This window comes from Pristis pectinata, chromosome 5, assembly GCF_009764475.1.
Source record: "Pristis pectinata isolate sPriPec2 chromosome 5, sPriPec2.1.pri, whole genome shotgun sequence".
Classification (NCBI taxonomy): Eukaryota; Metazoa; Chordata; class Chondrichthyes; order Rhinopristiformes; family Pristidae; genus Pristis; species Pristis pectinata.
This window is the reverse complement of record NC_067409.1, coordinates 98059136-98086081: the sequence shown is the minus strand read 5'-3', so window position 1 is coordinate 98086081 and position 26946 is coordinate 98059136. Positions and strand designations below refer to the sequence as shown.

General features: G+C 41.3%; 1 protein-coding gene across 2 annotated transcripts in view; it reads right to left on the bottom strand.

The window, feature by feature from the left end:
- Positions 1–26946, bottom strand: part of LOC127570372 (cadherin-6-like) — a 219161-nt gene that overhangs the window by 136099 nt on the left and 56116 nt on the right. Inside the window, exon 1 of one of the 2 annotated variants that reach the window (XM_052015875.1) lies at positions 7795–8043. The exons of the other annotated variant lie outside the window; for it this stretch is intronic. The gene's annotated coding sequence lies outside the window, so the exon portion shown is untranslated. Of the gene's footprint in view, positions 1–7794; positions 8044–26946 lie in introns of those variants that run through there. 2 annotated transcript variants of the gene reach the window in all.

Below are 26946 nucleotides of genomic sequence, written 5' to 3'. Positions count from 1 at the left end.
CTTTGTTCTGCTTTTGGGTCATTGAGAACGTGTTAGGGTCAGAAAAAAAGCCTTCTGATAATTATCTTAAAGCAATAAATTTTGACTATTAATTTTGCAATTGAAAGAACAAGATGATTCAACCACAGGGGGGAGCCAGACTCCTTTTAAATACACCCTTTATCAATACAATGCCGCATCAACATCGTTTCTACTTCAGGAGAGCATGAGCTTTTTTTTGCTTCGAATGTAAACTGCTCTCTAAAAATGCAACGGAAGCAGAAATCATGATGTCTCTCAGGTGTAAATCTGTGCAAAATGCCAAATACCTTCTGCCAAATTGCTAGTAACTGTATGATCTTTCCCACCACTTATATTGTCTGACTTTCTACGGGGGGTTATGGAGCATAAGAGCAGGTGTGACTAGAATGTTTACTCTGCCTTTCAAATCCAATCGGGGCTAAAGGAAGCCAACCCAGTTCAAAGTTTGGTCTTAACCGAGCTTTTGTATTTGTTAGAGACTTCCAAAGCTTTCCTTTGATGGACTCATTTCCTCACTTTACAGCCATTTACTTGAAATTTTTATTCACTTTGCACAGTCCAGATTGCCGGAAAATGTCATGAATTATTCCTCAAAATATGTTTCCGTGGCTTAGCTGAACGTTGTGCCGTGGTAACAGATGTCTCTGGAACAGCAGTGCAAAGTACCAGCGTTGTGAACCTCCGGCAAAGCCTCTCTCGGGGTCCCAATAAATTGTTTCCTTCCCTTTTATCCTCCTCTCTCCATCTGAGACTCCCTGCCATCACCACTAACACGGAGACCCAGGAGACTGCAGATGAAGGGTCCCCACCCGAAACGGTGACTGTCCATTTCCCTCCACAGATGCTGCCTGACCCGCTGAGTCTCTCCAGCAGTTCCGGCCTTAACATCTCCTTCCTGCCAAAGGCAAGGGATTCATGTCACATCACATCACTGAATAAAGACGACCCAAAACTACGAATCCCAACAAGACTATGAATCCCAGTGTTCATAGTCAATGGGGCAGAAATCTACCGTAAGTGTAGTAAGATAGAAGCAACTGAAAGGGTTTCTGTTAACTTACTACAGCCAGGCTGTGTTGCCACACACTGCAAAATATATTCCTCTAAAACCAATGAAAAGGTGGAGAACCTCGGTGCTGATAAGGTTAATGAACTGCTTGAACAATGTGGTTAGAACAGACTTCGCACTGCCTTGTGTATTACAAATTAGAAGCAGTTGGATCCCCGGACCCCCCGCGTTGACTGAGGATGTGAAGGGGGTTAATACCGATGAACAAGAGCAGAGTCAGGCAAGAACAGGCGAGGCATAGTTCACAATCGCCTTATTTCCGTCTTCCACAATATAAACATGCCGCTATATCACTATATTTTCACAGCATCAAGCTGTGCTGAGAAGGGGCACGGTAATATTTTTCCCTTGGACTTGGTAATGGTTGTCATGTGTTTTGATAATCCGGCTGAGTGGGTGAAGGGTGCTCCAAGAGGCAAGCCGTGGCTTCACTGTTTCCAGACACAAGCTTGGCTGGCTGATTAGCATCCTGTCAATTTCAATCCCGAACCAAAGCTTCCAGGGTGATGTCAGTGAGCCATTGAAACAGTTCGCATTTGGAAACGAATAGAGAAAATGTTTACAGACACGCACATATTGATCGGACCAAAGGCAAGGCGCCCGACGAGAAAGAAGGGAGAAGGGGACAATTGTCTAGGTTAAGATCAAAATCAAAGCTGCGCCTTGTTAAGGCATTCGTTCAAAATGACCAGAGCTTTGAATCTGGGAAAGCTGTTGCACGTTGAAGTCAACGGTAAACTAAGCTGTTTACACAAACTTGGGGGAATTTGGGTTGACTTTGCAACTAAAATTAGTTGGAGATTATCGGGTTGGCTACAATTGGGTTTTATCCAGCGCTGGACCTGTTCGAGGGGCGGAGATCTCCTCCCATTCTCACTGGGAACAAGACTCCTGACCCTATGACAGCATTTCACACCGCGGAAGCAGGCCCTTCGTCCCTCTGCTAACTCTTTCTCTGCCTCGTTTCCCTGCTTTTACATCACGGCACTTGGGAGGATTTGGGGTTCAGTTCAGCCAACTTCCCTGCGGAGAGAGAAAGTGTCCACATGCGCCCCCTGGAAGTGGAGGCAACCACAGCGCCGTGTCCGCCTGGGCTGACTGCTAAACTCAGGCAGCTCAGTCTCTCACCCGAGCTGCTTGGCGGTGCGCAGGCAGTGGAGCGAGGACAGATAGGATAATCCGCCTCAGAACAGGCCATACCTTCCAAGCATATTCCACTGCGTGCTGTCCATCGCCAACATTGTCAACGGCCATTGAGGCTGTTCACTGCGCGCTGCCGCGCCAACTGGGAGGGTTGTGCGCCAGGCATTGGTAGGGAGGCGAGTGGAAGGGAGCGGGCAAGGCGTTAATGGGGAAGGCAGGGGGGGGGGGGGGGGGGGTTAATGGGGACAGGAACGAAAAGCTACTCCCACTGCCGAATGCCTTCACCACATAGGAAAAGTGAAGGATAGTTAGGAGTTCAGCAAAACTCTGCCCTGCCAAAATCGTCTGGGTTTAATCCAGACTGCCGAAAACGAGACTACTAACTTGCCTTCGTTCCTTTGCCTTTCAAGGAACCTCCAGCCAGTTTTATTATGGTACGGCGGTGCTTTCATGCTGATATTGTGTGGTTCCGCATCGACCAAACCTTGAAAGGAGTCCCCAGCCGCTTTTAACATTCGTCTGGTTTCACAGAACACCTGTTCGGCAGCAATACTTTAATCCACGCACTGGTTTTGAAGAATATCTGTTGGTAGCTGAAACGGAGCAAGATGAATGCCACCTGGTCTCTTTCCTAATTTCCCTAACTGTTGAGTTGGGGAGAGGCTGGAGATTGGTGCCCGAGTGAATCCCTCTGATGATTCCTCAGCTCCTGAAGAACGGGAATATTAAATGAGAAAGCCTTTGGAAACATTGGGATTGATGGGGAAAAGCTATTGGGACAGTTGGCAACTGAGGACTTGTGGTAGTGTGGCTCCCAATAGAAAAGGGGTCCCTCGGCAACACACGAAGGAGCTACACAACAAGAACTAATTTAATTATTCGCCGTTTGAGGGGATAAGGAATTGAGAAGGGGTAGTTGAATCTGTAGTCAATCCTATTTTAATAACACCAGCAAAATACTGTAGGTCCTAACAACCAGCACCAGAGGAATTGATGGGAACTGTTTTCCCCGATAGATACTACCTGACCTGTTGAGTCTGTTCAGCATCTTTTGTTACGGCGCTGCACAGAATGTGAATATTGCAAACGTAATTATCGCACAGAGTCCCATTCACACTTTCATACATCTCAAATTAAATTGTTAACTTCGTTCCGATTTGCTATGTTAAACTTCAGTGGCCTTGATAAACTACACCGAAGATACCAGTAACTTCTTAGAACAGTAAGCGCCCTTTTCATTGTGTACACTTGAAAGGTAGCGACAGTGCTACACTTATTTAAGTCAATGTTTAGATAATATTAATTATAAACATATCAGACTTGTTAGAGCTTTAATGACAATATAAAAATGTCTTTCCGGCAAAAACAAACACTATACAGTTAAATACTACAGATGCCAGAAATCTGAAACAAAAACAGAAAATGCTTGAAATACTAAACTGCGGGAGGAAGTTTCTGCAGGGAAAGCGAGAATTAGCCTGAACTGCTCACTAATTTCCAATGGATTCAGGATGCTTGGATTTTGTTTTCCTCCGGGTCCCCAGCAAATCACTTTTACTCTTGGTAGAAGTCCTGATCCTGCAGGCAAGCTTCCTTTCCAACTTCAACTAACATCTGGCATGGATGCTACTATTTGATTCTTAACTGAACTTAAAATCTGTCTGCCTGAACTTATAATTTCTCCAGTCTCTTGCCACAAGCAAAGGCAAATCGCCCAACTAATCCACAATGTATGCAATTATGAACTGCCTTATTTCCAATAACCATCAGCTTCATAAATATCACCCTCCTTGTCAGTCTTTTAAGATCAGTATGATTTTGTCAAGGCTCTTTCAATTATTGTACCTATAGCAAGGCATACAGATTGGAACTGCTGTATGACCATTTGAGGTCTCAGAATACTAGGAGAATTATGGAGCCCAAAATTCTGTTTGCTGAAGCAAGTTTAGGTGATAATAACTTTATGTCTCAATTGGTGCTGGGATCAGAATGTTTCCTTCAAAGATCCAGAGGATTAGGCAAATATTAAGTCCTTCCAACCAATAAGAGTAAAAAAATGGCAAATAACCCATCACTTTCCCTACAGATGCAGCATTTCATGCCCATATGTCCTTGATACAGACATACCATGTAAAATCCATATGCACTTTGCCATACATTATTTACCCATTGTGTTAAAATAATAACACAGGAAAGGACTGTAGCAACATAATGATACCTGTGATTGGTGTGCTACTGTGATGCACTTCTAATTCTAAAAGTGTCTATATGAAGCTAATAATTGTGAATTGTTTTGAATATATTGTATAAACTATTCTCGATGACCTTGAGTGTAAAATTGAGTCTTGTATCTTATGAGTCCTTGCAATGCATAGTTAATCCTATGGAGCAGATTTTTTTTCTATTCCCATGACATATTAAGGAGCTTCTTCAACATTATTTCGACAGTGAGCCTATGAACTGTGAATCACTATGTTTGCCTAGATTGGAAGCCAGTGAGTTTATGGAGGCAGTAGTAATGAAGTTGCTGTTTTCTATATATATTTCTAAAATCCCTTGCAATTGTATCACAGATATTACATTCAAAAGCGTGCACGTATACAATGCAATAAAATCAAAGGCATCGGAGATAATATAACAGCAGATAAATCTCAACCAAAACACTAAAAAGACACGTTGCCATGTAATATTTAGGGATACAGTATCTCAGGCCTATCAATAATTGCACAAAATGAAATTTAGTTTCGTTGATTATTTAATATAAATTATTATACCTTTAGGATCAGCAAAGAGCAAATCACATGAATGTAAATGAATATACATCTCCAACCAATTGCTTCAAGTGTTTCATAAACTGCTACCCAGATTGAGACTTCATGAAGACTCAAGGCAACAAGTCAAAATACCCTGCAAGACTTCCCGAGCAGTACCGGCAACAGAAGCATACTGGAGGCCTCATTTGTCAGGAAGATTCCCAGCAGTACCATAGTATTAAAACAAATCCCTCGCTGGATAATTATAAATTTAAGCACGCTTACACGAAATATTTGATAATGACGTTTTAAAATTTACTGTGCAACAAAGATTTTACGGGCAAATTATTGCATTACCCCTTGTGTCGCTGGAAGTATCACTTGGCCTTCACAGCCCCATGGCTGTAGTATCAGCCCGGTTGCAAGCACCTGCCGTTTAGCGCCTGTAACTTGTGCGCCTAACCTTCTTCAATCACTCCCAGTCTCAGCGGGGAAGGAGGAAGAGCGACTTGTTTAGATAATGGGAATTGCATTATTGTCGTACACATCAATCTTGATTTATTTAATCTATCAAGTCTCGTCTGAGCTATAATTAAGCTTCTGTTTTTTTTCAGATTCTATACAACACAGACACAAAAGAGTCAGAAGATTCATTTAAACAACTAAAAGCCTGTAAGGTCGAAATTACTTCATCGATAATCAGTGCTCTCAAAGTGGGTAGACGGAGGGGGTTAAACAGGTTAATACTACCGTGGTTAAAAATAAAACATGAGTCCAAGTCGCCCTCAATCCACAAAGCTCGAGCCTCCAATACTAAAAGTTAATTTTGACTACGGAATCTTGATATGTCTAGCGCCTGTGAAGAGTTACAAGGAGCTAGGGGGTAATAGAATATTTTGTCAGACTTTTGGAATTGAGCAGAGAAGGCGGCAGAACGCAGCACGGGAGGTTTGTGTGAATTTACATTGGTTGGGGTAACGCAGCGCATCACGCAGCGGCGGAATGGGTTAAAACACTTGCCGTGCGTTTACACTGGGCCATTCCTGCGAGGTCTCATTTTATATAATTCAAATTGCGCCCTGTTACTAAATATCGTTCTACCCCTGCGTAGAACCAACCAACGATTGAAATTAGCGCGGTTGACTAGGAATAGCCCAAGACTCTTGAAACCCCTTAATCATTTCCTCACGGAGACAGTAGGTATTTGCCACTCTTCATTCAACAGAAGGTGACATTTAGTACACCGAGGAACCAGAGCGCTCACTCTCTTTGGCAAACACTGAGATGTCAGGTCCACCGACAACCGACGGACAAGATCAGCAATGTACATATTTATTTCTCGCACAAGTCTTAAAGCGCCCTTCTTGGCGTGTCCTATTTATTCCCGAATCATATTCCTGTTGAGGAATTTCTCTGTTCCCATTGCACACTGGACTGCTCTTTTAAAGGGCTGGTAAGCGTACAATGGGCCGAATGGCGTTCCCCTGAGCAACCATTCTGCAATTCTCTGAGAATAGGGGGAATCTGGCTACACTGCGGTCTCGGGGCGAACCAAGGGCATTCAGTCCCCAGAGGGTTAAATCACTAGCAAGTTAAATCAAGCCAGTTAGTGACTCCCTCCCCTGGGGCTTGACATTCACTAGGATTTCTGACCAGTACTTGGGTTACTTACAGTACCTGACAGCCCAGCCAAATCGCAAAACGACACCCGCCAGCGTTTTCTAGCGCAGCAACAGCAGGCGAGCTCGAAGTTGGGTGAAAATGTAAAAGGCTTTACAGTAAAAAAATTACAGAAAGTAAACCGGTTTTGTCGGGGGCGTGGGGTGGCGTTCCTGCTTAATACACGCGAAACCAGTCTTTCTGCAAACCATTACTGGGGCAGTGGACAGGCACACACCGAGACACTCACTCACATAATACTATATATAACACTACACATATCGTACACTGCGTGCGCACGGGCACCTGTACACATACTAATGATGTGTTACACACAGGGTTAAATTGCTCAGTGTTAAATATTGAGCGGCGGTCTGGGAAGTGATGGAGCCAGCAGTTGGCTCCAACTAAACCTGTCGGTGCTAAACTCCGCTCGTTTTTTGGATTGGGTCTGCAGCAGGGGTGGCTCAGTTTACGTTCTATCCTCCGTTTTCACCGCATGTTGCTCTTCAGATGCTTGGTTGACCTTGGGCAGAGACAGACACCGATGTGGCAGCCCCAGGTCTCCCACTCCCGTCCACACATCCCACCAGCACCAGTCGCCCTGCTCTGCCTGAGTACCAGGACCCCGCCGATTTTTTTTTTGTTTTGGTGTGTCTGTGTGTATAGTGCATTCAGCAGACGCGAACACTCAACTCCCCTCACCTCGCACACTAACACGGGGCCAACTGAGGATGTTACAGTGCCATCGGCCCACGCCCCTCGCCAAGGGTGCAGAGAATTAACACAAACTATTAAAGTTGAGCCGGAACACGCACAAAAACCACAGGCATTTCGCTTCCACTTGGGCACCGCGCAATCGAGCCACTTTGGCGCAAATTTTCGCTCAGCTAACTCCAGCCCGCTCCCCTGAATCCTGTCCCCGACAAGTGTTCCCATGCGAGCCTTCCCTGCGTTTGAAAGCTGGATGGAAGGCAACATTCGAGATGCGTTGTGTAACAGCCGCGGCGATCACAGGCGCTGTTTCCACACGGTAACAAAGGACGGAGAGCGGGGCAAAAATTAAAATGCCCTCCGGGTTATCTTTGTTAACCAGCAGACAGCATTCAACAGAAAGCCCCGCCGCGATGCCAGAGTGAATTCACTTACCTCTAATGCGCATTGTCCATCAGGTAGGTTACCACTTGATCTGGCTGGCTAGAGTACTGCTAAGTAAGGCGCTGTTGTCTGCCCCTGGTGCTGTTCGGTGCTGCGGTTGCTTTTAGGATGTTGAGATACCAAGACTGACTTCTTGTTCTGTTTAGTTCAGGCATCTGCTCGTAACATCAGTCCTTTATTTGGCACTTGGAAGCAACGACCCGCAGCCGAGAGAGAGAGAGTGGTGGTAGTGTGTGTGTGTGTGGGGGGGGGGGGGGGTTAGATTCTCCCTGCCCGTCAGCTTGCTGATTGGTGACCATTCGGTTCTCTGATTATTATTAATAATAACATCCGCCCGAAGGAGTGACAGGACTGTATGCTTGCTGTGCAGTCTGTGCTCTGCACGGACGAGGGGGCAGTGGGAATCCTGTGTCTTTCAGGGCTGAGGAATTTGCAAGTGAATTCAGTGGGAGTGTTATAGTGAAGAGCTTTCTGTTATAAAGAGCCTCCCTCTGCGCCCTCCCCCACCCCTCCAAAACACACATACATACATGCATGCATACACAGTGATGGATTGACCTCCCCCCGTTTGAAGTCTGAAGCAATTGCATTCTTCCTTGTCCCCATCCCCCGCTACTTTATAATCAGCTTTCTTTCATGAATTGCGATAATAAACGGCGAAACTGCCCACGAATTGTAAATCATTTTCAGATCAGGCACCTTCGCCCCACTCAGATGAAGTGATCTTTGCTTCTCCCACTTGCTCTGAATCCGACCAGAACCCAGCAGACTGTTGATCAAAGCACGGTTTCAATAGCAGCAGGGTTCTGGAGCACACACTTAAAGCGTGTGTATTCTCTTTATTCATATGGGGCAAATCTAATATGCAAAAAACCAGTATATGGGAATAATATTTAGATGGGAAAACATTCAATTATTTTGGGAATACATTATTTCTTTATTCATAGAAATCTGTGGCTAAAGAACTAATATATTCATAGAATCATACCAAGAAAATAGTTTTGCACTAAATGACTTATTTCAATTGCCTGGCATATAAATATTTAGCTGTAAAGTAATCCTGCGCAACATGCTTCCACTGGTTAACCCTCTGCGGAACTAAGTGTTTTTTTTCCCCCTGTATCTGAATGAAACCCCCAGCGCTTCCAGAATTTCCAATTTCTATTCCCACGACATTTCATGTCAGGAGACTCTGAATAAAACTCATGCTCCAAGGGCACGGTCTCTTGGAACACGTCTTGCTTTTCAAAGGCAGCTGGATACTTCGTGATTTTTCTGTAAGCATCTTTTTTTTTGTTTTTTTTTCTGGGCAATCGATGACATTTACTTTCCTGGCCATTATTCACAGAACAGAACAGACAAGAACCAAAATGGGTGCAAGGGAGGAAAAAGTTTTTTTTAGGAAGGATTGTTTTGGGCAAAATATGACAGTTGGTTGACACCAAGGTTGTTACCATGCTTTCACAAATGCTCTCAGTTGAAGAACTAACTTTAGCATGAAAACAATGGAACTAATTGAAAGGTCACTCTGTTTAATAGCTCATGCAGCATTACACTAGTGCTAGATCATTGGCACAGTTCACAGCACTTAAGAGAATATTCCTATTAGCTGAATGGCTGATGATAATCCAAAACCATTCTGCAGTATTTAATTGGAATCACTCCTGTTATTAAACTTTTACATTTTAAGCTGCATTTTTATTGGACAAAACCCTTCCTGAGCTATTCTTCCATTAAGAGCAGCCTGCCCACTTCCATCTACCGTAAGGCAATTCCACTTTATAGCATCTGCCTGGATATTTTAAATGTGCAATAGGCAAGCAATTTTTGGATGAAGCCTGTACCTTACTGACAGCTCCTGAAGATCGATTGAACCAAAATAAAAATGATTAGTGTGCAATGGGTAGGTTGGTGGAGGGGGAAGGGGAGTGGGGTGCTTGGGTGGGTTGAGGGAAGAGGGGTTCATTTATTTGAATCAACACACACCATGGCTAACTTCAACTTCAAGCCATCTGTGTGATAATGATGCCAATGGAGATGAGATTGCCACTACAGCTGTGAAACAGAATCATCTGCTTTGGTGGTGTGTGGCATCTCCAAAGGTATGAAAGATGTTAGGCTATATTCACCATTTCGGTGAATGCATCATATAGTAGGCAAGTGCCTTTATTAGTTACACTTGTTACATGCGGTCTGCTGGACTGGGGTTAAGGATATATTTTTTGAATGTTTTCCCCTTACGAGTCCTGTTTTATTTCTCCTCCTCCTGGATCTTTCAGGGATTTCCAGCTGCATAAACAGGTAAGGGGAGAGAAGTGGGTTGGCAATGAATGAGAAGAGCTTTTAGTTATGAAAGTCTGGCTTGACCATCATACTACGAGGAGACTTGACAGGCCAGCTGGTATTTTTCTGTCCATCCATTTCATTGATTTATATTGACTACTGATTATGGAGCTCCTATCAGCAATACACATTAAAAGCACAAGCACTGCTCTCTATTCAGCGTTACTGCACTGGTTATACGTTCAACAGATGTTTAGTATAATTACTTAGTACATGCTACTTCTATTATTTAGTAGAATGCACTGGAGCATAACAATATGAAACAGTTTACATTTTGGAACACATCTCACTAAATTTAAATGACCCAGTAGTATATTAGAACTGAAGTTGTATTCTATTCTGGATGCTACAAATAAGATTGCTCAAAATAAAACTAGCTACTTTGTGTATGTGAAATCCTAAATGACTGAGTATTTGGGATAACAAGTTGCTTACATGACAGGAATTATCTATACTCAAGGGAGAGAATTTGAATGGCTAAGAATTGTGACAAAATTACCTGCCAGTTCAATGTATTTCAAATGAATGAGCAATATTTACGTTTCATTTCTAATTTGTACAAAGTTGTGGTCCTAACAGAATTGATAGGCTTTGTATATGAACACAACTTGGTGATTCAGAATAATGCCGAACTAAAATTCTAAAAGAAAACAACATTTTTACACTGATTATGTTTCAAAATTCCATGCCCTCTAATCTTTAGCTTTATAACCCTCCATGATTCCTTCAGTTCCACATTACCAGTTAGAATCCTTCCACAATAGGCAGTGGTGTCTTCAGTTGACTCTTCCTTTAGGTCTGGAATTCCTCTCTCTGCTTCAGCTACTCTCTCTCTTTGACCAGCTGTTGGTCACCTAGCCTACTGCGTCTTGATGTCGGATGTTGTTTAATGATGCTCTTCTGAAACACTTAGGGACTACTAACAATGTTAAAAAGAGCAAGTCGTTTTTGAAATAAAAATCAGATTCATTTCCTTTTGGTTGGAGATGTCATTGCTTTGTTTGGTGTGTGATATGAATCGCAAGGATTGTAGATTTTCAGACTCAATATGTTTGGAAATGGGAGGTTAATCTTCAACAGGGTTTATGTTCATTGGCCCTATGCATTCAACCCCCTTTGGAAAGGATTCCTTTTGGAATATGCATCCACAGAGACTAAAAAGCCCCCGATATTTCAGTCAGATCGTTATTCACAAGGGAATCTACACAGCAACTGTTGTCACACTATTCAACCACAGAAGACATCCTAGTTTGACCTTGTACCCAGCCATATCTACACGCACACACTTATCAACTTGAGATAGGTGGACAGCAATTAGGAATGGGAACACTGACAAACTTCTACTCCAGCTCCATTCATGGCTGTCAGGTAGAGGTCAGCTACAACAGAGAGTGGGAATCAATCCAAATATCTTCCATACAGTACAGTTGAACACTGGGCAGTGCCTCTTAAAAAATAAATTGAAATGTTTGGCACTGAATTAACCACATGAATGAGTAACTGGTTTATCAAATGCAGGCACCAATACTGAAACTGAAGCTCAGACGTACAAGAATTGTTTCACACACCCAGAAAAGCACAGAGTGAGGGGGATTGTTAGACAATAAATGTCTCCTAATTCATGTAATTAATCAGAACAGGCAAAATGCTTCAGTCATTCCCAGTAACACACTGTATGGATTCCATCTTAATGTTCAAATGGATCTCAGGCTAATTAATATTTGAAAGGGTGCAAAGCGCAATTTTCTGAAAGTACACTGCTGAAGGCCAGAGGTTTTGATCATGGGCCTTGCTCTATTTCTTGATTAGTGCAGCCTGCCAAAGTCTCATCCCTATGCTTAGGGAATTATTGCTTTAGGTACAGTGATTTCATTTGATCAAATAACTGTAAATAATGCCATCATTCCCTGTTTCGGATGCCCAGGATCATTTGGAGATGGCCACAAATTGAAGCAAAGTGGTGATCAATGTTACCTTCAACTTTTTTTGGCACAACCTTTAGGCATGGCCTATGGTGTGGGTGTGAGCGAGAGTGAGAGAAAACAACTGAGAGCGCAACAGAGAGAGAGAGCGATAGACAGAGAGAGAGAAAGCACGATAGAGAGAGAGAGCGCAATAGAGAGAGAGAGAGAGACTGATCTCTAAACATATGGGAAAAGTAGATAAGGTAGTCAAGAACATATATGACACCCTTATTTATTATCAAATGCATAGAGAATAGGAACAGGCAAGTTGTCTTTACAGGGGTTTACAGAGCTAGATAATTGTGTGCAAATTCTGGACATTAGATCAGAGAAAGAATACTATTGCAGTCGAGAAGGTACAGCAGAGATCAATAAAAGCATTACTGGGCAGAGAATTTTAATCCTGAGGAGATGGTTGTTTTCTTTGTCACAGGCGAGGCTGAAGGAAGATTGAAGAAAAATGTAGAAAAGTATGGAGGCCTGGACAGAGTGTGGATGGGAAGGATCTATTAACCAACATTCACAGGCTTTTGGGAAAGGAATTCCAGATTTCCTCAGCCTTTTTTGAGCAAACCAGCTTGCTGAGTTTGTTTGCAAATGGTTTAGCTTTAGTTTTAAAAGTCTAGATTGAGAAAATATAAATTTAAGATAAGATATCTTTATTAGTCACATGTACATCAAAACACACACAGAAATGCATATTTTTGTGTAGAGTGTTCTGGGGCAGCCAGCAAGTGTCGCCATGCTTCTAGTGCCAACTTAGCATGCCCAAAACTTCCTAACCCGTATGTCTTTGGAATGTGGGGGGGAAACCGGAGCACCCAGAAGAAACCCATGCAGACACAGGGAGAACGTACAAACTCCTTACAGACAGTGGCCGGAATTGAACCCGGGTCGCTGGCACTGTAAAGCATTATGGTAACCGCTACACTACCGTGCCTGTACCATTTTGATGAATCACTTTACAAACACATAAGAAATAAGATCAGGACCAGGAGATTGAGTGCCTAGAGACTGCTCTGTCATTCAGTGAGTTCATGGTGGATCTGATCTTAATCTCAACTCCATTTTCTTGCCTGATCCCCATAACCTTTGATTCTCTTCAACTCCAAAACAATATTTTCAGGTTAGCGTTGCAAAGGTTTCAATTAGATCCCCTTCAGCCATGTAAAATCAAGGAAGTACAGACAAAGTTTATTCTACCTGTCTTCAATATTTTAAGCCTCCAAGTCTGTTACCATGTTGTTGGATCTGTACATTTTCCTATGACTAGGCTTATGGGATCAGGCAGAGGCTAATCAGACCCATCAGCATTCTTACTATCTATTCAGATAGGCTGATCCATATGTTGGTGTGGAAAAAGCATTTCCCATTTTGACTGCTGAATAGCCTGAGCCCCCTTTGTTCTCAACCTTCCTACAAGAGGAAACAGGCTAGATGGAAACTATCATTTCTTTCATTTCAAACTAATCATCCTGTAGGGGAAAACTGGCCTGGTCCATGGAACATGTCCTTATAATGTCACCTTTTTCACCTTCCCAGAGCAATTATTGCTTGGAGATCCATCTCCAGCTGAAAGGAGAGAACAATGTGCTGCCTCTACCATGTGGGTCATTTGCAGGGGGTGAATTTCTCGGCTTCTCTCTTTCCGAAAGTGTTCTACCTCAAACTGAACACAGTGCCCCAGAGAAGATTGGACTAAAGCTTTAAACAACTCAGCCATCAGACCCTCCCCTCGGTATTCCAGTAAAATTGAGATAAAGGTCAATGTTGCATTTACTGCTCAGATTACTTTTTGTCCCTGGGCATTAGATTTCAGAGATATGTGTATGGGGATACCCAAATCCCTTGCATAATGCTTCACTGAGGAGATAACCTTTTCTTTTGAAGATTGCAAGAACAAGTGGCAATGGTTACAGTTCAATGCTGCCATATCTGGTACATAGAGTGTAACAAGCAGGGTGTTGGAACTTGTACTGGAAAGACGCTGATGTTAAAATGTAAATCATACGTAGTATATCACAGAATACCATTCATCATTTTCCACAGAGCTCTCTAGCTCTAGCTAAACCTTCTTTTATGCATAATTAACCTGAGCTAGTTCTATGATGGAAGATTTAAAACTTTAATCCCTTTGATTCAATGATACATACATTTAAACTTAACCATGTGAAGCATTTTGTAGTTGGCTCTCCAGACAATCATGCCACTTTCTGATGTACACAATCTTTAAATATTTACATTTTCACAACTACCTTCAAAGATATGTCTTGCAGTAAAAGCCATTCCAAATGCAGACAACATAAGAACATACAATAATATTCAATAATATAAGAATTATTTTGTTTTATTGTTCTACTAAAAAATAAAAAATACAATGAGACTGCTTCACCATTCATAACAGAAGAACACAAGAAAATAGGAGCAGGAGTACGCCATCTGGCCCCTCAAGCCTGCCTTGCCGTTCAATATGATCAGGGCTGATCTGCCCCAGGCCTCAACTCCCCTTCTGTGCAAGTTTCTCAGTCTTATAAAGATGCATCTACCTCCTCTTTAAATGTCTCCAGAGATCTAGCTTCTACAACCCTCCAGGTTAGAGAATCACGGATGTGCACAATCCTCTGTGATAAGAATATCATAGACCTTGAGTCCACTTTCCTGCCTAATCCCCATATCTTTCATTGCTTTCTGCAAGATATATTTTGGTTTCAGCCTTTAATTCACCCAGTAACTGAATGTCCACACCCTCTGGATTTTGGAATTCTGAAGATGAACAACTGAGTGAAGTAATTTCTCTGCATCTTAGATATAAATCAGTGATACCCTGTCTTGGGACTATGCCCCCTAGTCTTAATTATGCCAGCCAACAAAAACAGCTTCTTGGCATCTACTCCTATTAATCAAAATTTAATGTTTTATATGAAAGCATCTCACCATATAAATACAGCTCCATCCTACTCAATCCGTCTTCATAGCACAACCCTCAGGTCCCAGGAATCCACCCTGTGAGCTGTTCTTATTTTGCTGGAATTTCCTTTTTTAAATTTTGCCCAAAGCATATTGTAATAAATCTACAGCGTTCATGAGACACTACATAACTCTGACATAATACATTTACTGTACATTTACTAAGTAGTCGTCTGCAATGAACTTGCAAACACACAATGAAAAGTGAAAGAAATTGATGCAGACAATATGTTTTTTTAATACGACAACTAACATACCACTGCGAAAAATGGCAGCGCAGGTTATTATGTGGAAGGGAGAACAAGCTGTGATTTAATTTATTCTATACCCCATCCACTAACAATACAAATTCTTTGATGATCTGCTGAAAGGTCATTGACTTGGAATGTTAGCTTGGTTCCCCTCTCCACAGATTGCTTCCAACATTTTGTGTTTCAGTTTCAGAGAATCCACAGGATCTAACTTTTGTCCAACATCTTTGAAATTACAGACAGAATTTGGAATCACCACATTAAACCATGGCTCTACTCTCAAAATCCAAGGCTGTCTGAATTTTGAGCATTTAATTTTACAGATTTGAATCATATCGTCTGCCAGCTGATCTCAATCCAATTTGTCAGTGACAAATGAAAAGCATGAGTGACAGCTTCCTTTCTCGTCTGGAACGAGGACAGTTGGACATTTATAGATTAGCTTGTCTGAGGGTGATTTGGTTTTTTTCATGTGCGGATGTCGCTGGCAAGACCTGTATTTCATATTCATCCCTGGCTATCCTTGAGAGGATCATGGTGAGCCATCTTCTGTGGACTGCAGCAAATCTGAGATGCTTCTGATCTCACATTTGGAAAAGCATGAACTTATTAGGGAAAATCAATATGGCTTTGCACAGGGAGGTGGTGGGGTCCTGTTTCAGAAATTTGATCAATTTTATTTTAGGAAGTGACGAAGAAGATTGACAAGGGTACAGCAGTGAAAGTTGTCTACATGGACTTTAGTAAAGCACTTCACAAGGTCTCTTGTGATAGGCTGGTCCAGAAGATTTAGCCATATGGGATCCATGGTGAGTTATTAAGCTGGATACAAAATTGGCTTGGTTATAGAAGACAGAGGGTAGTGGTGGAGGGGTATTTCTCTGACTGGAAGTCAGTGATCAGTGGTGTTCCACAGGGATCAGTGCTGGGATACAAACGATCTGCCTGAAAATGTAGGCGGTCTGATTATAAGTTCACAGATGACAAGAAAATTGGTGGAGTTGTGCATAGTGAGGAAGTTTGTCAAAGGATGCGGCAGAATATAGATTAGCTGGAAATTTGGGTGGAGAAACAGCAGATGGAGTTTAATCTGGACAAGTGTCAGGTTTTGCATTTTGGGAGGTTAAATGCGAGAGGATACAATACAGTAAATAGCAGGACCCTCAGTAGCGTGGATGTACAGATTGATCTTTGGGTGCGTGTCCATCATACCCTGAAAATGGCAACACAAGTGGATAGTGTGGTAAAGAAGGTATACGGTGTGTTTGCCTTTATCAATTGTGGCACTGAGGATAAAAGTTGAGAAGGAACATGGCAGCTGCATAAAACTTTAGTTGGGCCACATTTGGAGTACTGTGTGCAGTTCTGGTCACCACATTCCGGGAAGGATATGGAGGTTTTGGAGAGCCTGTAGAAGAGGTTCACCAGGATATTGCCTGGATTGGAGAGTATCAGCTTTAAGGTTGGGCAAATTTGGATTGTTTTCACTGGAGCGTCAGAGGCTGAGGGGCAACCTGATAGAAGTATATAAAATTATGAGAGGCATCACTAGGGTAGATAGCCTCTTTTTCCCAGGATGGGAATGTCAAATACAGAAAGGCATAGCTTTATTGTGACAGTTTAAAGGAGATGTGTGAGGCAAGTTCTTTTGACAGAGGGTGATAGGTACCTGGAACATGCTATCAGGAGAGGTAGTAGAAGCAGATACAATAGCAATGTTAAAGAGGCATTTACACAGACACATGAACAGGCAGTGAAGAGGGATATAGACCATGTGCAGGCAGATGAGATTAGTTATATTGGCATCATGGTCAGTGCAGACATGGTAGGCTGAAGGACCTGTTCCTGTGCTGGACTGTTTTATGATCTATGATTGGACACATTGCTGTGGGATTAGATAACATGTAAGACAGACCAGCGAGGGACAGCAGAATTCCCTCCCAAAAGGGAATTAATGGTGCAGATGAGGCTCTACAACAATCCAGTAGTTTTCATTGTGCATACTAGCTTTGTATTTCAGATTATTTAATAAACTGAATTTAAATTCCCCAGCTGCCATGATGGGATTTGAACTCATGTCTCCTTTAGACTTGACCTTTGGATTACTAGTCCACTGACATAATCATTAAGCCAGCTTTCACTGACTGTTCCCTTGGATACGATGAATAAAATTATTTTTGAGGTATGTTTGTGATTGCTCTGAACTGCTATCTTTGAAAACTTTGAACCGCGGGTAATTCAGTCATGCGTGACTGTAGTCATTAGGAAACTTGTAATGTACCAGTAAGAACAAACTCAGAAGGTGTCTGTTTGGCAAGCTTTTGCACACTGGTGTTAATTAAGAACTCTGATCTAATAGCAGAAGAATACAGCACCACAATTCTACTTCTGAAGCAGCAATACATACGTACCTGAATATGAATTTCTGAATGTTTTTATTGATCAGCATGGCTAAATAGATAAACAATGTTCTGTGACAGTAAATGACAGTTAACTGACCAGTGTAAGAGAACAAATCAGGACCAACATAACATGAGTAGAAGAGGCCAAACTATTTCTGTGCAATGTTTTGCTTCTGATAACAGCCTGCAAGATATGTAACCCTTTTATTAGTATAAACCTACATCCGATAAGGACCAAGGTGTGCTGAGGTTATTGCTAATCTAGATATGCTATTTTATCTTTGCCTAAAGAATTATCAATATCGGTGCTATGTGGTATTTCATGAAATCTATAGATTAAGATTAGATTTTACTCAAGTCAATAGTAAAATGTAATCTATAGATTAGATGTTACTATTGATTTCAATAAAATTTAAAGTAGGTACTTTAATGACTGAGAAACAAATGATTACGTTTATAACAGAAAATGCTGAAAGTACCCAACAGGTCAGGTAGCATCTCTGGTGAAATAAACCAGGAATGTTTCAAGGCAGTGATGTTTTATCAGAAATGGAAGCTTTAGGAATGGCTGTGGTAGGGTGGAGAACAAGAGAAACTGAATGACTAAAATGATAGCGATGCTGATAGATAGAGCGTGGTGAAGGCTTGTTATTTGCAGCTGATCTGTATGGAGTAGGGTAAATATATAGAGAGAAATGAGAACAGAGGAGAGAGAAAAGAACAGTTCTGGAACCGAGAGGCACAGAACACAGCAATTACTGGAAATACCAAGAGTTCAGGCAATGTCTGTGGAGAAAGAAAAATGGAGAGTTAACCTTTCAGACTGTTGACCTTCCATCAGAATTGGGCAGTTTTGGCACAAACTGGAAAGGTTGGTTATTTGAAATTGTTGAATTCAATAATGAGTGCCAAGGACTGGAATGTGCCTGGTCAGATGAAATGTTGGTCCTTGTGCTTATGTTGGGCTTCATTGAAATGGTGTTGGAAGCCCAATGTAAGCTTGAGGAATAGCATCTCATCTTCCTCCTGGGCCCTTATAGTATTCTGGACTCGACTGGAACTCAACTTAAGGTCTGATTGCTTTCTGCCTTTTCTTTGACCTTAAATATTAACTTTGTTTCTCTCTGCACAGATGCTGCCCAACTGACTGGGTAGTTCTAGTGTTTTCTGCTTTTATATACATATGCAGTTTTTCTTTTGCTTTAGAATAGAATTAATACAACACTTTGCAAAAAAAATGGACCCTCTTGTCCTTTTTTTTTGAAAAGGACCCACATGAAACAAAAGGATTTTGACTTTTTTATGACCTCACATTACAACTGATGATGTATCTATAAAATTTTTGTAAGGATCAAGACAGCCCAAGTGTTAGCAGCAAGATCTCACAAATAGCAACAAGATTCTAATTTTAGCAATGTTGGTTGAGGGTTAAAAGTGGCCAGGATGCCAGAGCAAACTGCTTTGTTTGTCATCAAGAAACTGTCCTGGGATTTTTTATACTGCAAATGAGTTTAACATCTCCTCCATAAACCATCCATCTGAAAGTGCACTGCTCCCTCAGTAATACATTGGAATTCAGCCTAGATTACCTGCTCAAGTTTTGGACAGCTTCCTTCCGAGCAATAACAATGTTATCCAAGGAACAAAGGCTTTCAGATGACCAGAAAAAATCACAAGCTCCTTTTAAGATAGAACTTTGGAACGTTATTTTCTCCTGAAATCTTTCAGATGTCTTTTTGACAGCTGTGAAAATTCAATCCATGGCAAAGAAATGGCTAAAAACCAGGGCTGGACCATCAATTAATAAAGCCTGGAGTTTGAATTGGCAGCAGATAGTTACAAGGATATCTCTGGTATTCACTCTTTCTGGTCATGTCAATATGCAATAGAGTTCAGTCTTATGCATTTTTTTTCTGAAATAATGCAACAGGCTCAGTAATACTGCAGGGAAAATCACCTATTGTAAGGGTCATAAAAAATGCTACAGTATGTCGGCTTATTTAATTCAGACCAAATTAATTACTTCTGTATAGAAGACCACTGGCCAAGAGGTCTTCACAGATCAACACTCACCATAATGGAACCTTTACATAAAAGGTTCTTAATGAAGGTACAGGGCAATAAGGGCATAAGATCTGCTTAATTTCTAGGCAAGGAAAAGCCAGTGTTAATGCATCAAGTGCACAATTCATCTGGTCGTGCTGCTTATTCTGCTAAAATGCAAAATGTGCTAACCTGTGGCTGCTTGCTGAACCTTGTCACCACATTGTGAAATGAGACTGCCTTGACATAGGAAGCAGATATTGGGCCCTGGATAGCAATAGAGCAGGCCATGGCGAGACAGTAAAATGATTACTTACATGATCAATGGTAAGCAGGTTAGCCAGCTGGAGTTTTGTGCTGAACACAGATTGCTACCTCTGACAAACTGGCAACGTGAAATAATTTAGTTATTTTAATCCCACAGCCTTAAAAGCTGTTTTAAATGCCCAATTTATTTAAAATGTCCAATTTCTTTCAGATATGCAAGCGCTGAATTAAATCTAGCCATTAAAACTTGTGTATTTTTTGGGGAATTGTTTCTAAGGGTAAAATTTCTTCCCAGCTACAAATCACGCACAAAAGCACAGATTTTTCAGTCATTGTGAAGAAATTGACACAAAGTTATTTTATAAAGTTTTCACAGGCTTTTGAGCAAATGCTTGCTGCCATTGGTCATCTGATCGATTCAGGTGCCACATGTGAGAAGAGCAAGTAACAGCATCTCTCCTCAACCAATTAGATTGAAAAATCCTCAGAGCCTTGCCAGGTCCAATGTGAAATATAAATTAGATTTTAATCAATTGTAGAAAGCAAAATAAATTGACAAAAAAATGGGATTTAGAGAGGGAAATAAATGAATCAGATAGAAGCAGTAAATGTTTTTTTATATATACATAAAATAATCTCTAATATTGACCTCATTCTGGATGAATGAAATTCTGCACACCTAAAGTGAAATTTTCAGTGTTAGGATGATTGCATGGCATTTATTATGACTGAAAACACTTCGAAAGCAAACTATTCTCATCTGAATTTCCCAGTCTTAACTATGTGTGTCACACTTAGGTCAATGTGAATTAGCATTGCAAAATTCATCCCACCCATGGATTTCAAGACTTTCCTCTGATGGGATACTGGTATCTTGAAGTTTATGAAGGAACATGTTACCTGGTCTGCAACATCAAGATTCCCCAATTAATTGGACAGGTGGTGGTTGTAACCTGATTCATTCATCTAGAACACCAATATTGTCAATGCAAAATGCAGGTCAATACTTACCCATGGAATGCTGCAAGACCTTGCATGCATGCACTTCCAGACTCAGATGTAAGAAGCTTTTACGTTATTTACTATTACATCTTATGTCTTTCAAAAACTACTTCTAGCTTTGTGTACAATTAAGGCACAAGGCATCCTGGAAGGTAAGCAGTTCAAATGAAATTCCATTCTCTGTCCTATGAAATGTGCAAGTTACTGAAAAACTGCTGCATTCTTCTGTGTAGTCATCTACTTCATCATGCAACAAGTGAAACAGATGTTCTGTGACAAGGGAAGCTCTTTGCAAAGTGTCTGCACCTCACTCGCCATCGGTTTCAATGAGCCTGGTGCGTTTGAAAAAAAACACCAGAATGCATTTTTAATTACTATTTTGTGTCCCCCAGTATTTGAATATTCATATTTTCCAACACAGAGAATTTGCAAAAAGCTGGTCAACAGCTTGGCAAGAGCTGACAAATCCTTCAGAAAACTGGCAACTCAAACACAGCTCTGAATACAAGTCATGCAAACAACAATGACTTTGAGTTTACATAGAACCTTTATTATCATAAAAGATCCCAAGAAGTTTCATTCATTTAGAAACTAATTGGAACTGGAGAGTTTTAATAATCAGTGACTCCTCCTTCTCCAAAACTGAGGGCTAGTAGGACATGATTCCATCCTCTCTAAGAAAGGGCAGGTGCCATGCGATGTTTATGTTGACCTGAAGCAGGTGACAATGTCTTTGCATATGGAAATTAGATGCCCACCACTTGTTTGAGATATCTGCCCCCAAATTGGTTTGTCATTGCAAATGCTTTGGACTGCAGACCCAGGGATTTGTCTGCAGAAAAGGTGATAGAGAACGTTCTGAATCTAACACCAGGAACTGGAATGTTCCTTTTGATTTGAAAATTAACCACCACCACACACTCTCTGTGGTAAGATGAAACAGAATCAGTGATTTCCTTTTTGCAATAGCTATAAAATGGCTGAATATGTCGACAAGACAGCTGACTTAAGTTTTGTTTTAGGCTCTGGTTACACAGGTAGGCCTGTCTGACAGGATTTACTGGAAATGTGGTAGTTTCCAGTAAATTACGTATCAGTGGTCTTGCCTTATATAGAGTTGTTATTTACTTGTAGGGGAGATAAGGGAGACCCTGAACAGTATAATAGTAAGTCTTTTCAAGGGATTTTTTTTTGGAGCTTCTTTGTGGGCAGGATCACGACTGGTGCCTGGCGACCGTCTCAAAGGTCTTGAAGTGTTGGGGGTCCCTGGCGGCTAAAGACTGAGTGGTTAAGAATACACAAGCAGTGCTGCTAATTGTTAATTGCTGATAGGTATTACTATGAATTGCATGCAACCTTGAGCTTGACTTATTAGTGGAGAATCAAATAAAGAACTTTGAGTTTTGTTCTTTTCATTGAGTTGGATTAGATTTGTAGCTACAGTTACAAAAGTTAAATTAGATCTGTAGCTAAGAGTTAAACAAAATTATTAGAGTTACTGATTTCTTTGTTCTTTTAGTTAAGAGCTAAATAAAGTTACTTAATCAAACTATTTGTGTAGTTGTGTCTTTCATTGCTAATTTGGTCACTTGCGAGGAACCAAGAGAAACCTAATTTGAGACGTTTTCCCTGTATCTACCTTTTCTCCAGTAAATGATCGCCAGACTTCTGGACTTGCAAACTCCCTCCTTGACCTGAGTCTGATTCTTGTGACTTCAGGCCCTCTGTTGTAATCCTCGCCCCACACTGTCTCATTTCCCACCATCCAGTAGACTCCGTTTCCCTTATTTCCCGACTCATTTTCCTGAGGCACCCAGTTCTTAGTTAGCAACCTAGTTTTCTTCTGCTTTCCTCTCTAGTCTTTGCTGGTCATCCATTACACTACATTTGCTCCATTAAGAGATATCTCTCTTAATAAATATCTTAATTAGTCACATGTACATCGAAACACACAGTGAAATGCATCATTTGCTTAGAGTGTTCTGGGGGCAGCCTGCACGTGTTATCATGCTTCCGGCGCCAAAATAGCATGCCCACAACTTCCTAACCCATACATCTTTGGAATGTGGGAGGAAACCGGAGCACCCGGAGGAAACCCACGCAGACACGGGGAGAAAGCTCATTATCAGTGGCAATGTGGACCTCACCATCCAGGACCTTACCAGTGAGGTGTCTGCTCTCACCAATAGTCAATAACCTCCTCTTCCCCCTAGTAAACTTGTTTTCAATGGCCAATTTTTTGTCCCAATCCCTGGACATGTTGGTTCCTAGTGTGTAAAAATCCATATCTATGGTCCATAGAGTCAACAGTGCAAATGGGCAATGAATGCTCTTTTTCTAAAAAGTAAGACACTTCAGCTTCACAGTTTTATTGAAATCTACACCTCAGTAAGACACTTCAGCTTCACAGTTTTATTGAAATCTACACCTCATTTGTCCATGGGAAGTTTATTATTATTTTGCTTGTTTTAAAACTTTTTGGTTACAGCGAGAACAGAAAACCTATTGCCGGGAAAACTGTTTTTAATTGTAGGTTGATACAATAAAGCCTGATAGCAAATAAGGCCCAGTGTTATATAATGTCAGCTGTGGCTCAGCTGGTAGCTCTCTACCCTCTGAGTCAGAAAGTTCAAGTCCCACTCCAGAGCTGTAAACACAAAATATGAAGCTGACACCACAGTGCAGTACTGAGGAAATGAGAAAATCACTTTTAAAACTATTTACTTGTGTTGCTGGTTTAAATTAGCCAGTTTCTTGGCAATTCAAGGACTTCAGATACGAAAAATCTTTTGGAAATGTGCCAGTTGTTCCTTGTGCACTGAAGAAAACAAGTGTGAGCTGTGAAGCCTTAGAAGACCGGTAGAATTTGCAGAAGCTCTCACAGCCAAATTTGGGGTAACGTGGCCAGCTTTGTGGATGGGGTCCGATTGGTGCAAAGTGAATCTTCAACCCAGATGACAGATTGTGGGAAATTTTAAAGCAAGCACACTTGTGTTTGAAATTTCCCATCTTTATTGTGAGAGTGTTGATTGCCCTCGGATTGGGCTGACACAACTAACATAAACAGACAGAAACTTAGGTCCTGACTGTCTACATTAAGTGCAAATTGTTGGCACGCAAAAATATTTGCAACTGCTCCTGTCACTTTGCACCTATTAACACAAGGCTATCGAGGCCAATTGTGTGACCAAGCCAGGCATATGGTGTGGCATCAACTTGAGGAGCCCAAAGTAGAAGTGAAATCATGTCGTACTGTAGAAATTATGGCCTGGTGCACTGGGACAGGTCAGCCAAGGTTAGTGTAAACAGAGCAAAGGATTAAGGAACCTTGATAAACTATGGGATTACAGCAGGTCCCAGCTCCAAAACTAGCTGCACCCTCAGGGTGACTTAATTACCATCGGGAACATCTGCTGCTCTAAGAGTTATAGAGTTATGCAGCATGGTAACAGGCCCTTTGGCCCAACTCATCCATGCCAACCAACGTGCCCACTTTAACTAGTTCCATTTGCCTGCATTTGGCCCGAATCTCTCTAAACCATTCCTCTCCATATACTTATCTAGATGTATTTTAATTGTCATTATTGTACCTGCCTTAACTACTTTCTCTGGCAGCTCATTCCACATAGCACCACCCCCTGCACGAAGAAGTTGCCCCTCAGGTCCCTTTTAAACCTTTCCCCTCTCACCTTAAACCTATGCCCTTTAGGTTTTGGTTCCCTTTCCCTGGGAAAACAGCTTCTCTTCAAAGAGGCTCTAAAAAGTAAATGGATTCATCTTGGAGAAAGGACCTTAACAGATAATTTTTTGTAAGTTTATGAATATGCTTTTCATATCAATTTATGAAGAAATTAACTAACGTGCCCTTCAACCAGAAAACTAATTCATATACATATAAAAGTGAATCTCAGCAATTTAAACTGGTCTACCCACAGTTAGCAACTTGATGATGACTAAAATGATTATTTTTTGGTGACGCCCACTTTCAGCAGTTTTAATCAAACAACACCCGGTTAATTTTGGAAGCAAATCCTTTACAGCAAATCTTCTATTTATATAATGATCTCTGAGTGTGCAGGGTTAGGTCAGATTTTGTATTTGTCTGCATGCAAATGAGTTTGAGGGAAAATTGGCACAATTAGCACTGGAATCGCTGACTATGCCCAAAGTAGAACTCTATTCCGTATCCAATCTTGAGAGTTAAAAAGACAGAAAATAGGAAGTTCATCTCAAAGTTACACAACTTGGAGTTGTTTGGCTGTTAATAATAGACAGACAAATATTGACCCATGTGCCACTTAAACCTCTCCCCTGGTTTATATTTCTGTTTTATTTCAACTGAGCTAAGAATTTGGGGATGACATCAGTGGGTGATTGAGTCTACTTTTCTGGCACTCTTAGGAACTTTAACATTTAGCTGACTCTGATGCCTTGTTGAGCCTGCCGCCTATAAGGTCTAATGCTGGGGATAAACATGCAACTCTGTGCCATGAACACTACGTCATTATTCCTCGTTTGCACTATTTATTTATTTCTGTAACTTACAGTTTTGCACTGTACTGCTGCCACAAAACAACAAATTTCACAACATATGTCAGTGCTAATAAACCTGATCCTGATTCTGTGGAGAGGGGCCTTCAGATCGGCCGTGATACAGAATTCACCCCAAAGATCCTGGTGATTTGCAAATGTGCCACTCCAAATCAAGATCAACCTTGTTGAGTCCAATGTGAAATTCACTCTCAGCTCTGATGGGAAAAATGTCACTAGGCATAATGTGTTCATTTTCTGATAAAGCCATTTCCTTGAACGATTTGACTCTAATGTGCGAATGCAATCATATCATAATTATTACACAAAATAGGTCTGTGTGTCCCTCACAAAAAAAATTACCGTACACTGTGTGGGACCTCTAACAGCCCTCCACCTCAAGGTACCAAAAGCTAAGGACATAGCGGGAAAGAAACTACGTCAAGCCACCATCTGATCCCTTGTTCGTGCCATTTTACAGAAACAGCATTTTGAAAGTAATCTACCCACTTTAGGGCCGTGCACTTGGATTAATTCAAGTTTCAGATTCGGATTGACCCCAAGGGAATGGGAAAAAACAGTAAAATATGAAAAGAAACGCGACACTACCTAACACTAGTTGATGAAAGGAGCATCTGGCAGACGTCTGAAGAAACAGATAGTAGTTGGGACCCCTTGGCTAATTGATCCTATTATCCACGACACAGATACTTTGGCCATCATTTTGCTTCATTCATAATAAAATGAGTCCAGATGTCTAGTTGCCAGACTACCACATCAATGGCACAGTATATGCAGAGCGACATAAAATATTGCAGAGTTAAAAGCAAACATTTATTCCATACAGTGCCGCCATTAAATTTTATCTGTTATGTTGTCAGGCTCATGTGGTTATATTTGCTTGTATGTGTTTTTAAATGGATTCTTTCTCAGGATGTGTACGCTGCTGGCATGACCAGCAATTATTGCCCTTCCTCGAGAAAGCAAAGGGGAGCTACCTTTTGAACCACTGTAGTCTGTGTGATAAAGGAACACCCACAGTGCTGCTGAGTTGGGAGTTCCAGGATTGAGTGATGGTGAAGCAGCAGTGATGTATTTCTAAGGCTGAGTGGTGCATGATTTTAAGAGAATCCTGGTGGTGACAGCAGTCCCATTCTCCTTCCACCTTTGTACTTCTGTGTGGTATATTTAGCTAAGAATTAGCTAACTAGTTTAAGTCAGAAAAAACCTTCAAAAAAAGGTGGCGGGAAAAGAATAATGGAACCCACTTTCAAGCTTCAAAATAAATCTTTTGCATGAAGAAAATTAATCCAGATTGGAACTCCCCTTGAAATGTCTCATTCTTTCTGAAGGTATTAAAATTTTGATACCCCT